The 16,572-nt window shown below is 40.4% G+C and overlaps 1 pseudogene; it reads left to right on the forward strand.

Moving 5' to 3' along the window:
- Nucleotides 1-1,208: 1,208 nt before the first annotated feature.
- Nucleotides 1,209-16,572, forward strand: part of LOC111545295 — a 55,855-nt pseudogene continuing 40,491 nt past the window's right edge.

Raw genomic sequence — 16,572 nt, forward strand, 5'->3', positions numbered from 1 at the left:
GGATCATGCAGTAATTACACCTTCCCAGCAGGCTTCTCTGCCTGCTCGTTTCTTCACTCAAAAAGTACAATGCTTGACAGATGCAAAGTGGTTATGCCTCTCTGCCTGCCTCCCTCCAGTGAAGCTCCTGGGAGGACACCCTGAGAGGACAACCTGAAAGTGATCGAATGTCCTCTCCGAAGACAAGGGCTTCCTCAGCAGCCACAGTGAGCTTGCTGTCACACCCTGGATTACAAAGTGTGAATCCTCTATTCTCTGAAAAGCTAATGCTTCCCAACTACCACCCTGATCATAATATTATAACTTTTAAAAAAGTGTTTTACAGTTCAGTAAATCACTTCTATATGTCATCTCATTTCTCCTCACAGTTTAGTCCTCATGAGAAAATAAATGGACTAAAACCCATGGCAGGTAACTAGTAAAGGAACACTCAAAGCTTAACCTTCCTGTGTCCTGCCTGGTGTTATTCCACCGCAACGTAAATGTAAGCACGTGGTGTGATGGTTAATTCCATATGCCAATTTTGACTGGCCATGGGGTGATTAGATGTTTGGTGTTGAGACATTAGGTGATCAGATGCTAGGTGTTTCTGTGAGGCTGTTTTTGGATGAGATAAGTATTTCCATCAACAGACTGAGTAAAGCACATGCGATGGGCTTCTTCCAAACAGGTGAAGGCCTGAATAGAACGAAAAGGCTGACTCTCCGTCAGATAAGGGGGGACTCCACCTGCCTCAATACTGGGACATCATTTTTTTTCTGCCTTCCTACTTGAGATGAGACATCAGCTTTTCCTGGGTCTCAAGCCCGCCAGCCTTTGGGCTAGAATTTACACTACGAGCTCTCTTGCTTTTCAGGCCTTTGGATTTGAACTGGACAAGTATCACTGGCTTTCTTGGGTCTCCAGCTTACTGACTCACTCTGCAGATCTCAGGACTTGTCAGCCTCCATAATCACATGAGGCTCTTCCTTACAATAAATCTCTTTCTCTGTATATGTGTATATATACATATATACACATGCATACATATATATACACACACATATACATACACACAAACATATATGTATTTAAAATTGTGTGTGTGTGCATGTGTGTATAATTGGTTTTGTTTCCCTGGAGATCCCTGACTAATACACATGGGAAAATAGTTTGGAAAGCTGTAACCAAATAGGTTTCCCTTCTTTGGATGCTGTAGCTCCTTATCCATGGCCTTCCCTATTTCTGTGCCTTGTGGGGAATGGCTAGCCCACTGTCTCCAGCTGATGGAGGGCGGCCACTGTGCCTTCTCAGTGTTAATGAAGTCAATGCTCCACCCAGAGTCAACTGCTGACCTTACCTTCAGGTAGGAAAGATTCCAACATGCTCTGCTTTGGTTTCTAATTTCTTGAATTATGCATTTGCCTTAGCCTACAGAACTCACATCATCTTGTAAACTTATTTGTTTTGTTTGTTTGTTTTGTGTGTGTGTGTGTGTCTGTTTTTCTTCTTCCTGAGACAGAATCTCACTTTATCACCCAGGTTGGAGTACAGTGGCACCATCCCGGCTAACTGCAACTTCTGCCTCCTGGGTTCAGGTGATTCTGCTGCCTCAGCCTCCCGAGTAGCTAGGATTACAGGCGCGCATCACCATGCCTGGTTAATTTTTGTATTTTTAGTAGAGACAGGGTAGCGCTATGTTAGCCAGGCTGGTCTCAAACTCTTGACCTCAGGTGATCCTCTCATCTCAGCCTTCCAAAGTGCTGGGATTAGAGGTGTGAGTCACTGTAATCCTGGCAATTATTGGGTCTTACATTTTAATTTTCCCTTCGTAACAGCAAACACCAAAATATCATATAGTGGTGAAAAAACAGAGAACTCGAGAAAACTAGTTTTAATATCAACTTCCCTCACTTACCAGTTATTTGAACTTGATAAACTGCTTCTAGTTGAGCTTCAATTTCCTCCCATGTGTAATAGTGTTAAGTATGTCTCCTTTGCAGAACTGTTTTGAAAACTAAATGGAAACAACTAAGGTAAAAAGCCTTGCATACAAGAGAAACCAAATGAACACTGGTTCCTATCCTTTCTCCACAGTAGTTCTGAGCAAGTTTCAGGTATGTTGCTTGCTCTGGAGACACTTAATAGCTATAACTATTTTTAAAGTAAACTTTAACAGCACCTTGGGTTTGAAAATTGAAAAACAGAAAAGTTGACTAATAGGTTATTTTTGTCAGTGTTACCATTTCGTGTTACACTACTCTTGTGTCTTAAAGGCAAATTAGAAAGAACAACTTAAAATTTGTTTTTATCTTATGCCCTACTTATCATTAAGAGTTCTTATGTTTATTGTTGTAACTTGATACAGATTTCAGTGGTAACCAAGTTCAGTGAGTACTGTTTTTCATTTTCTTGGTGTATAAAACAATATGCTCCATCTGTATTGTTAAAGTTCAAATTAATTCTCATTATTTACTTCCACTTCTGAGACCTTGGCTAGAATCAGTGTGAAAAATGTTCCTTTTTTATGAAAAGTTTACACTTTATAGGAGAGATATATAGAAAGAGTTCATAAAATTAAAAAAAAAAGTCTGTGAGACAGGAATCGTAGTTGGGAGTTTTTGTGCTGTAGGGAAGTCAGAGTCAGGAACATACAGCCATACCTACAAATACTGAAGGATTTTTTTGCTTTCTCATTCAACGGGATATAACTATCTTCATCCAGAAAATGTTAGCGATGCTTTGTTATTTTAAATCAGTATTATTTAAATCAGTATTATTTGATCAATACACATTTTTCAATTGATCAATTTCCATTTTTCATGGCTTTCCCAGTAAAAAGTCTTAGGATCTCCTTGCCACCTTGCACGTGGAGGGGTGCTCAGAGACTATCCTTCATTATTTCTGAAGCTTTGCCAGCTACAAGGAAATGAGTTACTCTTAAATTGTCAATATTTGCTTCCAGGAGTATAAAGGTGAAAAATTGGATTTTCCAGGATTGAGTATACATACTTTCTGTTCTGAGAAGGATTCCTTGGCAGAGCTGTCCTGGCCACTGAGAAGTCAGTCAAGTGTGGAATCACTGTCCATGGGGGAGCCCCAGGCACTTGTGAATGAGTCCAAATGCAAATGTTTCAACTAATCAAAGACGAAAATTATGCAAATAACCCATTAATGGCTTGAATAGATTTCTGCAGAAAATATATTTGTATGTTAAGGTATTTTTCCACCCATTTCTATTTATGAGGACCAGAAAGAGAGAAGGAAAGGGGAAATTAGAAGAGAAGGATCTCTCTGAGTAGTAACAGATCCCAGCAACTTGGTAACAGAGAAGAGTAAGAAGCATGGCCTTTGGACTTTAAGGATGTCTGTGTCCAACAGAACAATTCCTTATAAATTAGGTGATGGAGCCTCTAAGGCTATTCCTACATTCCATTCAGTCTGCCTTGACATGGCTGATGTGGAATAAAGAAAAAGGACCTCTGCTTGCCTGCCAGAAGTAGAGACCAGGGTAAAGTGACTCAATGAACAGTAGCTTACTCTTCCACGTAAAAACAAGAAGAGCGGTAGGCAGTAAGGCATTGCTGGCACAAATCTACCAGGCCATCAGGGACAAAGGTTGTTTCTATCTTTCTGTTCTGCCATGCTCAATCCTTGTCTTCCACTCTCACATTTGTCCCATAGTCACAGGATGGATGCTGGCATTCCAGACATCAAGTGTGCATCCAAAGTAAGAAGAGGAAAAGCAATTAGCAAAAAGAGAAAGCCTCCCAAGACAGTTAATTGCCTTTTATATCTTTCCCCACTCAAGGAATTCTACTTACGTTTCATTGACCACCTTAGCTACCAGGCGTGGGCTGGGAGAACTAAGAAATATATTGTTTTCCCAAATCAGTCTTCTGTTAAAAAGGAAGCAGGGAGGCTGGATATTGGGTAGGCAACAGTTTCTTCCTAGCTTGTGCAGCTTCCTCCGAGCATGAAGGAATAAAGATAGAAGCTCAAGATAGTGTCAGAGCTCAGGGAGCAAATAGGACAGGGTATTTCCCATGAAGCCAGCAAGACCTCAGACTTCTCCAAGCCTATGAAGCTGAACGCAGAAGAAACATTTAGAATGGGATGACCAGGCAAGTATCCATTTTTCACAGCCCAGAGCAGCACAGGAGCTCAGCGTTTCCTATGTGAGTGAGGACAGATTAGCTCCAAGTTCTAAACGCCTCCTGCCCCCTGCCCACTATTTCCCCATAGGACCAAGGTTACTGTCCTCAGTGATTTGGCACCAGCTCTAGTCTTGGGCTATGTTTAATCTGTGGTTCAGAAAATGTCCCACATGAGCAGTTTTGGAAATTATTCAACACATGACATGAACTCAATCTCTGTCACATATTCAGGTGTTGAATAAATATAACTTCCTTCCCTTTTTTAAATTAGAAACTCCATTCTATCAGAGTGGATACAGTTAATTGCAATCAATGTGTATTCTCTTTGCCTCAAGTTAGCCTCTAAGATCCAACAAGAAGATATGCGAGCACAGGAGTATTTACAATAAAATATGCCCTTTAATCAGGACAATTTACAAATGCTAAGTAAGGACAAGGGAAGAGTGCCTGATCCATCTTTAGAAGGTCAGGGAAGATCATAGTGGCCATTAGTTTTAATTTTATACTAATCTCCAGTATTCCTTTCACCTATAACTATCTGAATCTATGATCTCACAACCCCCAATGCACAAACATTTTAGTCTAAATTCTAGAAATTTAGACCAAATTATTTTTTCTCTCTTTAGCTGAACAATTTTTCTTGGTTGGGTTGCATTACTTAAGAAAAAGGTTACTCTACACACGGACACAGGGAAGGGAACAACACACACCCCCCGGAGCCTGTCAGGGGGTGAGGGATAAGGGGAGGGGGAGCATTAGGACAAATACGTAATGCATGCAGGGCTTAAAACCTAGATGACGGGTTGATGGGTGCAGCAAACCACCACGGCACATGTAAACCTATGTAACAAATCTGTACACTCTGCACATGTATCCCAGACCTTAAAGTAAAATAAAATAAAGAAAAAGGTTACTCTAAATGGGTCCTATGGCAGTGTCACCAGGCTCTGATTGATATCTTGCAGATAAGCTTTGGCTTGCAGGGTGACTTTTTTTTTTTTTTTTTTTTTTTTAGATGGAGTCTCGCTCTTTCGCCAGGCTGGAGTGCCGTGGTGTGATCTCGGCTCACTGCAACCTCTGCTCACTGCAACTTCCGCCACCCGGATTCCAGTGATTCTCCTGCCTCAGCCTCCTGAATTGCTGAGATTACAGGCACCCGCCACCACGCCCAGCTAATTTTTATAATTTTAGTAGGGACAGGGTTTCACCAAGTTGGCCAGGATGGTCTTGATCTCTTGACCTTGTGATCCACCACCTCGGCCTTCCAAAGTGCTAGGATTACAGGCGTGAACCACTGTGCCCAGCCCTGCAGGGTGGCTTTTACAAGCACAGCTCCAATAATGTCTTATGCTTATTTAGTGCTTCTTTTGGTTTCAACATCTCTGATCACACTCTGTTCACACAAAAACCATGTTAAAGTAGCAAGAAAAATGCCTTTTACTCTATCATACAGTTCTGCTAAATGTAAAAAACATAGGCAGATTAAGTAATTTATCCAAGGCCAAAACATATGTAATTGGTAACATATTCTGATTATCAAGTATTTTAATAAGGTCAGAGAGCTCTAGAAATGTACGGTAGCAATATAGTGTGGCAGCTCACAGCCAGTAGCCTGGAGCCTGAATGCCTGGGCTGATGACTCAATGGTACCATTTATGACCTGTGTGACTTTGGGCAAGTTACTTAACCTCTCTGTGGTTCAGTTTCCACATCTGTGAAATAAGGATAGGGTTGTGTCATCAGGATTAAATAAATGTGTATCTGTACATTAGTGCCTGCCAGAAAGTAAATGCTTGTCAACTAAAAGAGTCAAACTCTGCAAGATATTTGAAGAGATTTATTCTGAGCCAAATATGAGTGACCATGACCCATGACATAGCTGTCAGGAGGGCCTGAGAACATATGCCTAAGTAGTTGAGGTGCAGCTTGGTTTTATACATTTTAGAGAGACATGAGAATTCAATCAAATACATTTAAGAGGTGGGACAACTCAAAGTGGAGGCGGGTGTGGGGCTGTGGTTGTTGGGGGGCTTCCAGCTTACAGGTAGATTTTAAAATGTTCTGGTTGACCACTGGTTAAGTTTCTCTAAAGACCTGGGATCAGTAGAAAGAAATGTCTGGGTTAAGATAAAGGACTGTGGAGATCAAAGCTCTTTACAGAAGAAGCTTTCAGGTAGCAGGCTTCAGAGAGAATAGGTTGTAACGTGTTTCTTATCAGACTTCAAGTCTGTATTGACGTTATTGCCAGAGAGGTGTATGAGTCATGTGAGACCCCCACTTCCCATCGTGGCCTGAACCAGTCTTTCAGGTTACATTTTAAGAGTGCCCTGGTTGAGGAGGAAGTCCATGTAGTGGTTGGGGGAACCTTAGAATTTTATTTTTTCACATACTACATACGTATTTGCTCTTTATTATGTATTATTATGAATTTGTATTGAGTATAACAAACTTCACTTATTTTACTTTTTCTTTTATATCCCTCTACAAGTGTGCTAGAAAGTAGTTGGTTATAACCTATTGGCTTATTTTGTTGCCTAACTCCCTTTATATTCTAAGAAATAGATTTTCTCAAGATACCTTAAAGTAATAGAGACTTTACAGATGAATACTCAGGGATGTAAAGAAACAAGAAACCTTCCCGTAAGTTGGATTACCTGGTAACATGCAGAACAGGAAACCCTTTGAGGACAGTGGAGGCCAAGGACGCTCAAACCATGTTCCCTACAGAAACAATTAGTTCCACCATCCCCATGGCCCATGGTTTCTATACATGGGCTCCTAGTTCTGGCTGAAACAAGGATTACTTCAACTTGGCTGTTCTAAACTGCTACATTCTCTCGGGTCTCATGTTGCAAATTCCAAAGAATAGAGAAAAGATTTCGCTTATCAGTCACTCTCCAGGATACAGAATTCTGCTGACAAATTTCTCTCACCAGATATCCTCATGTTTCATTATCATATGGCTACTCCAAGACAGACCCAGGTCCCTAGTCCAAACAATGGTGGCCACGGTATCCAGATTACGTCACAAAGCATAGCACATTTTTAGGAAAGAAATCCTCCTGCAGCTGCTTTTATGAGGAGAGCTGTGTATGTGGCAAGCACTTTAAGATATCACTGTTCCCACACACTGTTACTACACATGTTCTTTTGTTTTGGTTTGTTTTGTTTTTTACCTATTTGCAAATCTGTTCCAATGGAATGACTCCTTAAGTTAAAATATAAAAGACTCTAAGAATTGCCATTTGAAAGGCCTTAACACGTCTTGAGGTAAAGCAACATATTAACAAAGAGAAACTCCAGGGTGGGCTTCTCTGAAGAACAATGCTGGGGGATTCATCTTCTTTCAGATCTCACTTCTGTTAAGGATCCTGTACTGCAATTGTTCGGTCTTTATGTCCAACCTTTAAAGGCACAGGATAGATGTTACAGCATATCACTTTCTTTTTACAGACTGAAAAATATTCTCAAAAAAATTTCTTTCATGGAAAAAGAGGTCTTTTCTTTCTGGAGTGAAAAACACTACTTGCATTGTGAGAGCCTTCGTCTTAAAACAACATGAGGCAGGAAATATAGAGAAATTAATTTCCTTTTAGCTGTTCAAAACTGGAACACTTTTAATATTCTAGGGCTATCAAAGATGTCCTAGAATTGGTTTAAATTCTTGATTGGTTTAAATCTTGACCAATTAAAAAAAAAACACTGCTAGTGTTTAACAGACCCTGAGTGACTTTGTCAAAATATTAATCTACTTTGCTACCGATTTTGGGAATGCATTTTACAAAACATAATTCTTTCTTCCATCCTTAGAAGCCAAATCACAGAGATTGAAGACTCGCCACCCCATCCTACCCTTCGACAGAGACTAAAATGACCTTTTTCCACTATAGGGAACTACATCATGAGTTTGGACAGCTGGCCAAAACAAACCCTCTTTTAAAATATTTAGATTTTTCATGGATGACCATTCTTGGTACACACAAAAAAGGAAGGAATCCAATTCCAAACTTCATGTACCCACTGAAGAGGGTTCACCTTTGTATTAGCCAAGACTTTCAGTTACAAGTGCCAGAACCAAATCGACTAAAAACAGCTTAAGAAAATAAACTGTATTTGATGGAAGGAAACTGGGTTATCTCATATAACCAAAGGAATACCTCAGCATCTATATGGAATAGACAGATGTCTCATGGTGGCTGAAAGTAGGGTCTGACAGGCCACCAGGACACTACATATATGTTCATTTACTACTGTCTCTGCTTTTCTTGGCTTCTAGGCTTTGTTCTCTCCCTCACAAAGGAGGAAAACATTGCCTCACACAAAGCATTCCACCTCTACCACTACCAGCAGCACACACCCCTTTCCAAATTCCATCCAGAGACTCCTGGTTCAGTTGCCCACCATCAGCCAATGAGCTATAGGCAAAATCAGGGCATGCATCCATTTCTGGGTCAATCCACTGTGGTTAGGGACTTAAAGCATGTCAAAACATGGTAATCCCCAAAACACTGGAGAGAGAAGATGTTTCCTAGAATACATTAGGTGTTCAGAAGACGAGAGTGTACTGAGCAGACAAAGCAGATTTCTGCTCCAACCTCGAAAATAAAAGACCTCAAGGCTCAATGTGAAACCAGTTTGACTCTGGTGGTAACAATTAACTGTGTGGATTAGGAGAAACAATTTGTTCTCTCCACTTGGTGCTACCATAAGCATTTCTTCTCTTCGTTGCCAAGAACTAAAAGATGCCCACCAAGAAAACAACTGTGGGAAATAAATTTTTAATAATATCAAATAAAATTGTGTATTTTCCTCTAAGCCAATAAACAAATACTATACCAAATGCCTATAACCACTAACATATTACTGTCATTTTAAAATATCAAGCAACTGTTCAAATTCGTGTACCACCCTTGGTTGTCTTGCATGTCTCTGGCATCCTCACCAGCTTAACCAGTTACTTAAACATTAGAAACCTCAATTTACCAGTAGAGTTCATGGTTATATAAGGATTTTAACCTCTGTTTATTTCTCCCAGCTCCACCATCTCTACCTGCTCCTTTGTGGTAAGAACTAGGAAAATCAGAAAGTGTTCCTCAATGGTTTTTGTTCTTTGTAAAAAAACAAGATGGGCCACTTTAGATTCTTCTCAAAAAAGAAAAGACAAGAGTTTTAATCTTTACAATAAACACAGCATAACATTGGAAGGGAAATTGATTCCCAGTTTTTAAAAAGTGAGAAACATAAAACTCAGACGCCATAGTGACCAATAGTTTGTAAGCCTAAATAAACATTTTTCTCTTGAATCTCAAATAGGTTTAATCTAACTTGGTTTTCATATATTGTTGTATTATTTTGTTTTGTTTTTTTTTTAAATAGGTATAGAGGAAAAAATAAATCTTTTTGATCATACTAAAATATACTTAAGATAAAATTTACCACTTTATTTCTAAGTACATGTTTTAGTGGTGTTAAGTACATTCACACTAACATGCAGCCATCACCACCATCTATCTCAGAAAGAGAAAGAAATCTCACATTTAGTAAAATCTTACCCTTTCCCAAAAGACCGTTCCCCAATATTGTGGTTATTGAGAGGAAACAATCTTTTTTTCTCAAACATTTTAAGGCCAGTTCCAGAGAGGGTCATTCACCTACCCTTCTCCAAATTATTACTTGGCACCAGACAAAAATGCATTCTGATCAGTTGCCCCATCTTTATGTTGGAAATCACATTGCTTACTTTTTGAAAGCTCCAAATACTTAAAGGGATACATGCATTCTCTCGCTTCAGGTTTCCACCAATACATGACAGTTAATTACAATTTTATGTTGGCTCTGACAGGCTGCACTGTTGAGCAGGTTCCCACACAAAGTATTGATGGGAAAAGAAATGGAGCAAAGGCATCAATTACAAGGATAGATGATGCCCTCTTCATGCAGTAAGGAATTAACTTCTGAATCCTAAATGGCACTCAATGCAGAACCGTAAGGAATAACAAAGAGATAATTGATCCATCTTTCCTCTGCATTTTAAAACATACATAATTGTTTATTGGTTGACTGGATTTAGCAATCTCTCCTGTCAAGTAAATATCCGAGCTGTCCTTTAGAAATTAAACCAAAGAAATTAACATCCCTCAAAGCTTTTGCTGTAATGCATTTCACACTCAGTAGTCCACAGATTTAACCTGCTTGGGTGATGACAATGTCTTAGCCAACAGTGCTTACTAGAAATAACATATTATAACCATTATCATGCCAGTATACTAAAAGGTATATTGTGTAAACTCATTTCAGTTTTTTCCTAGAATGTAATGAGAAAATGACATGATAATCTTTATAAAAATTATATCCTGTTTTCCATCCTGACCTCCAGTTCCTCATAAAACAAAATAACATTCAAAGTCACAGGAATAATTGCAGAAATTAAATAGCTGGGTAAAATGAGAGTAGGAAGGATAATGTTTTTTTCTTTGCTTTTGTTTTCTGGCTGGAGGTTCGAGTCTTCTTCTTAAGCCAAAACGTTGCCTCCAACTAAAGCAAGTGTGTACCCAAATGCTGATTATCATCAGCATTTTAACATTCTAGCATTATCCCAGTTGCTTTTGTTACTTTCACAAACAGGCAGCTGAAGCTATTACAGCCTTGGATTTCAACAAGGTGAACTTGCAAAAACAATAGGAAATAATTTGCATGATTGTGCATGGATTTCCCCAGGAACACAGCACCCCAAAGAAAAGAAGTACTCAGGAAAATGCCATTTTTGTTTAAAACTTGGGCATTTTCTTTTTTATCACCACAAAGATGCATTTTTAGGATTATTCACCCATCATAAGTCTCAGAGAACTACAGAACACTGGAGTTAGAATGTTATGCAGGTCAGCTCTAAATCCCTCATTTACTGGTGAGAAAATGGAGATCCAGAGATGAAGAGTGACCTAACTAGGTCACATCCAGCAAGAATGAGAACAGCAGAACTTGAATAATTATACGAGTTATTTCCAAAGCACCATTCCTCCACGTCACCATGTCGAGCCTCAGGTTTGCAGTGTATTTCCTTGAGTCCCAGCATTCAGGTTGGGTCAATGCTAATTAAGCCAGTGTGAGGAGAGTTAAAATCATCAGCCAGCCTCACTCACTGCCCCTCATCATTCTGACCCAACTACAAAGCAAGGTGGGACTAAAGAGAGGCTTGAAGGGTGGAGCTAACGGTGAAAGTGAGCCCAGGAACAGGTTTAAGGCAGCTGGGGAGTCTCAGACCCAAGGGCTTGGGCATCCTAATCTGAGTTCAAAGGCTGGGTCTTTCATAAATAAGCATTGCCTAATTTCACTGGCTCTCGATCATTCATATATATATATATAAATATATATATGAATGTTTATATGTTATATGAATATAAACATGAATATACATATGAGTTGTACTTTATCTGAATATATACATATGAATATATATATTTGGCCTGGCATGGTACTGAACATCTTCGTTTTCTGCCCTGGGATTCTCCTGACACCACAGGCATGGAGAAGAAGCTCGAGAACTGCAGGAACGTGAAGCTCAGAAGTGAGGGGAGTACCCCTCCCACAGGCAACCTTCCATTTCCGGGAAATGGGAGCCCAGCAGGGCGAGCGCTCCTCCTCACATCCTCTGGCAGACAACGCTGGGAGGTATTCTGAGGCTTCAAGGAGTCCTGGAAGGATTTAGCTTTCAGCCTGCAAATTCAGTAACAGCCCTCCCATGGGTTTTAACTCTTTGCTGCTCTCACTCTCTCCTGCTCCTCACTCCTACACCTTGAGCTTCTCTGTTTCCTACGTAAACCACCTGCACACAAGTTCTTTCCTCGGACCACGTTTTCAGGGCAACTCAGACTGAGACAACCTTTTCCTAGCTGTGTGATCCTGAGAAAATTACTCATATTCTGGCAAATTCCATTTCCCCCTTTCAAAGCGACAATAATAGTACATTCAGAGAACTTTTGTAAGGACCAAAGGAGGCTCTGTGTACAAAAGGACCTAACCGTACCTGGAGCAGCTCTTCCTGCGGTGGCCCCATCTTGATTATGCCACTATTCCATCTGCTTGGGACAAACACCTCAGAGTCATCCTTCAGCTGTCTCTCACTCACATACTGCGCATCCAATTTTGCAGCAAATCTGCAAGGTCTTAACCTTCAAAATATGTCCAAACACCACCTCTTCTCACCATCCCCACGGCTACCACCCCCAGTGTAAGGTCACATCATTCCTCTGCCTACATTATTGTAATAGCTCCAAAGTGGTCTCCCTGGCCCTACCCTTGTTTTCCTAAATATTTTCCCTTCAAAACAGCAGCTATTTTTGAGCATAAGCCATGCAGTTAACTCCTCTACCCTGAAGACTCCTCTGATTCCCTCCTCCATCCCATTCAAAGCGTCAGCCCAAGTCTTCCTGATGGCTTATAAGGCACCACAGGACCTGACTCCTTATCACCTCTCAAACATTCACCTCTGCCTTCCTGCTCCACTCTGTTCTTCCATGTGGCCTCATCCATGCGTTTACGCTCCTATCTCTGCCCATACAGGCTATTCCCTCTGCATAAAATGTTCATCCACTGCAGATCCACACAGCTAACTCTCTCACATCACTTAATCCTCTGCCCAAATATGACATGTGTCAAAAATTTTTGTTCTGATCACATTCTATAAAATAACACATACCCTGACCTGCCAAACTCTCTGACTCCTTACCCTCTATTTGTTAAAATAAAATTGCACCAGGTAAGATAAGCAAATAGAAGTTGATTTTATTCCAGTATTATTGCCAGCAAAGGGAAGGCAGCACAGCCCAGCTCTAGATGAAATGAAGGGTTGGAGAATCATTAAAATCTGGGATGAGGGACCTTAGACCACATCTGTTTTTGCTAATTGGCTTTACCCAAAGGAAAAGTAAATTTTCTCATGTCTTTGTGACAAGAGGCAGTTTTACAACTTGGAGCAAGGTGCCCCACCAAGGTTAGGCTCTTGCCTTCTCGTAGAGGCTGGTAGACAGGGATGCTGTCTTCCTGGCCAATTGGATTTCAAAGAGATGGTTCCCAGGTCTTTGAAAAAGATATTCCTGGGTTGCAAAACTGGCAGAAGGCATTTATAATATCTCAAAAAGTCAGATAAGGAATTTACAAAGTAAACACATTTTCAAGAAAAAGGGAGATTAGGGAACAAAAGTCAGGAAGAAGCCTGTCTAAAGCTGAATCAAGCTGAGGGCAGCATTAAGGTTGTCTTGGGCACGTTAGCATCACTGTATACATCATATGTCTGCCTGCCTGTTTCCCCTCTCTTCTCACTAAAATTCAAGTTCCAGGAGAATGGATGTGTTCTGCTTTGTTTTCTGCTCTACCACATCACCTATACTATATATAGTATTTGCTCAGTTAATAGTAAATGCACAGAACATTCCAGAATATTACAAATTTAAGTTTTAGAATTAAGTCATTTTCTTTTTTCAGTGGTCTCATTAATGATAGCACTTTTTTTTTTATCAGTTTTTCTGCTGTACAATTATTTTGAGATTACATTTTCTGGGAGCAATTTAAAATGTCTTTCCTAGTCTTGACTCAGAGCCATTTATTGAATGTGTATGTCTGTGTATGTGTGTGAGAAAATGTGTGCATATGAACTGTATATGTATATACACACGTAATAATTCAATATGTACATTTTATGCACAAAATACAGTAAACATATATTTTGCATATATAAACTCACACATATTGGATTATTTTCATCCCTAAGCACATTCAACAAAGTCTCAATAAAATTTACAGACCAAGTTTTAAACTTACCCCCATCTATTCCATACCTTTTTTCAACCTTTTCCCTTCCCAGGCTGGCTTTTCACTACCTGGAAGGCACTAATGAAACAATTTTCAAAATGTTTTAAATGCACTGGCTTGGAGACAGGAGAGTCTGCCTCTGAAGCCCAAAGCAGTCAGAGTGATGGGACTCTGGTGGGTTTCGCAGAGATAAACTGCAGATTTCTAGTTCGTAGATAAGGTTATATACCAGAAACCATTTACTATGCCTTTGTAACAATTGCATGCTCACATTTTTTCTTTTTCTTTGTTTTTTGTTGTGCTTTTTTTTTTTTTTTTTTTGAGACGGAGTCTCACTCTGTCACCCAGGCTGGAGTGCAATGGCGCGATCTCGGCTCACTGCAACCTCTGCCTCCTGGGTTCAAGTGATTCTCCTGCCTCAGCCTCCCAAGCAGCGGAGATAACAGGTGCCCACCACCACACCTGTGCATGCCCATATTTTAAGAGATAGTTGGCCTGGTGTAGTGACTCACGTCTGTAATTCCAGCACTTTGGGAGGCCAAGGCAGGTGGATTATCTGAGGTGAGGAGTTCGAGACCAGCCTGGGCAACATGGTGAAACCCAGTCTCCACTAAAAATACAAAAAAAAATAGCCAGGCATGGTCCCGGGTGCCTGTAATCCCAGCTACTGAGGAGGCTGAGGCAGGAGAATTGGTTGAACCCAGGAGGCAGAAGTTGCAGGGCGCCAAGATCACGCCACTGCACTCCAGCCTGGGCAACAGAATGAGACTCTGTCTCAAAAAAAAAAAAAAAAAAAAAAAAGATAGTTCAATTTACCACTTTCTGAAGTGTATTGATAGTTTCCCTTTATTTTATGTAAAATATAGTCATGATACATACTTGTCCCATCCAGGCAGTGCTGGCCACCACACCATGCAGCCACCCTGCCACAGAGAAGACACTGCAGCAGGCTATCCCCTTGCCCCAAGGCGAAGGTGGTGCGATTGCCACAGGTCCACCTGTAGGGCATCTAGAGCAACAGGCAGAAAAGAGATAAGAAACACAGCTGATAAAGGACTATCTGGAGAAAGTGAACCCTAACTTGAGATCCATCTGCATTCCTATCCTAGTTCTGGAAATGTCAGATATGTATGTAATAGCCAATATAACTGATTCAGAAAGTAAGGTCTTCTTTCCCAAAATGAAGGGAAATTACTTCCATTACCTTGCTGACAAGGCGTGGGATGATGATTGAAAACATAACATAGATAATTCCCAAGGAGCTTGCTTACCAAGAGGCATTTGAAATAAGCAAGGCGGAGATGGGATCCACACAAACAAGTTGGTTGCCTGGGGCTAGCTCTTAACTTAACCGGATTTTACTAGGAGATTTTTTTTTTTTAAGATGGAGTTTTGCTCTTGTGGCCCAGGCTGGAGTGCAGTGGCACGATCTCAGCTCACCGTAACCTCCGCCTCCTGGTTTCAAGCGATTCTCCTGCCTTAGCCTCAGTCTCATGGGCCACCACACGCGGCTAATTTTGTATTTTTAGTAGAAATGGGGTTTCTCCGTGTTGGTCAGGGCGGTCTCGAACTCCTGGCCTCAGGTGATCTGCCCGCCTTGGCCTCCCAAAGTGCTGCGATGACAGGCATGAGCCGCCATGGCCGGCCACTAGGCGATCTATAAAACGCAGAACTCGCTCACACACTGACCAAAATGCCTTCTGACTGAATGAAAACTCCTCATCATTCAGGCCTTAGAATCAACCAAACTTGAAGCAAGTCAGACCATGCAGGAGAAGAATGTGCTACAACACAGGGAGAGGAAACTAAATGCATGGGGGCATCCTTCTCTGCAAGAAACCCTCTAGACATCTCTATTCCTTATTTCACTGGGATTTCCTGCAGAAAAGAAACCCATTCATGTGTGTGGAATTAGCTGTTACAGTCTTTTTCTCATTGCAGCTCTGGGAGACTCCATGCCTTGATTTGTGCTTGTCTCAGTCTTTCTGGTTTATAGTGACTACTGTAGAAAATTATGAATAACCTCATTTCATATAAACATAAGTAACTTCCACACACTTACATAGAAGACTAAAAATGCATCTGATATTTAAGGAATCTGGATTAGTTCTACAAGTGACTGTGTTTGGTATTACTTCAAATACATGGAAATCTAGCTCATTATAATTAAAGAGTGTTCTAAATGATTTAACAATTTTTACATTTCCTCCCTTATTATTTTTCAGGGATTTCCCTTCAGTAAGCAACTCTTCCATAATTTTAATGTATTCCCTTGTAACAGGAATCCAGAATATTAGATTGAATGGGAAAGCCTTTGACATTTCTAGGCTGGGAATGACAAATTGAAATGCCTCCTGTATAATATATGTTATGGAGATCATGGATATTTGTGACAGCAGAGTTTTCTAATTTACTCTTTATTTGCTGCTGTTTAAGTTAAAAACTTACCTCCTGCCTTTGAAGTTCTCATATCCGCTTTACTATGTAAAAGCAATAACATATCGCTGCCAGAATACAAGCATTGCTTTTGGCAGACCAAAGTGCATATCACTTTCTAATAGACTAGAAAGGGCAAGTTAATTAAAGTACACAGGTCCAAGTCTAAAACTTGAGTATTTTTCTATGGATA

Source organism: Piliocolobus tephrosceles, chromosome 1 (assembly GCF_002776525.5).
Source record: "Piliocolobus tephrosceles isolate RC106 chromosome 1, ASM277652v3, whole genome shotgun sequence".
NCBI classification, from domain to species: Eukaryota; Metazoa; Chordata; class Mammalia; order Primates; family Cercopithecidae; genus Piliocolobus; species Piliocolobus tephrosceles.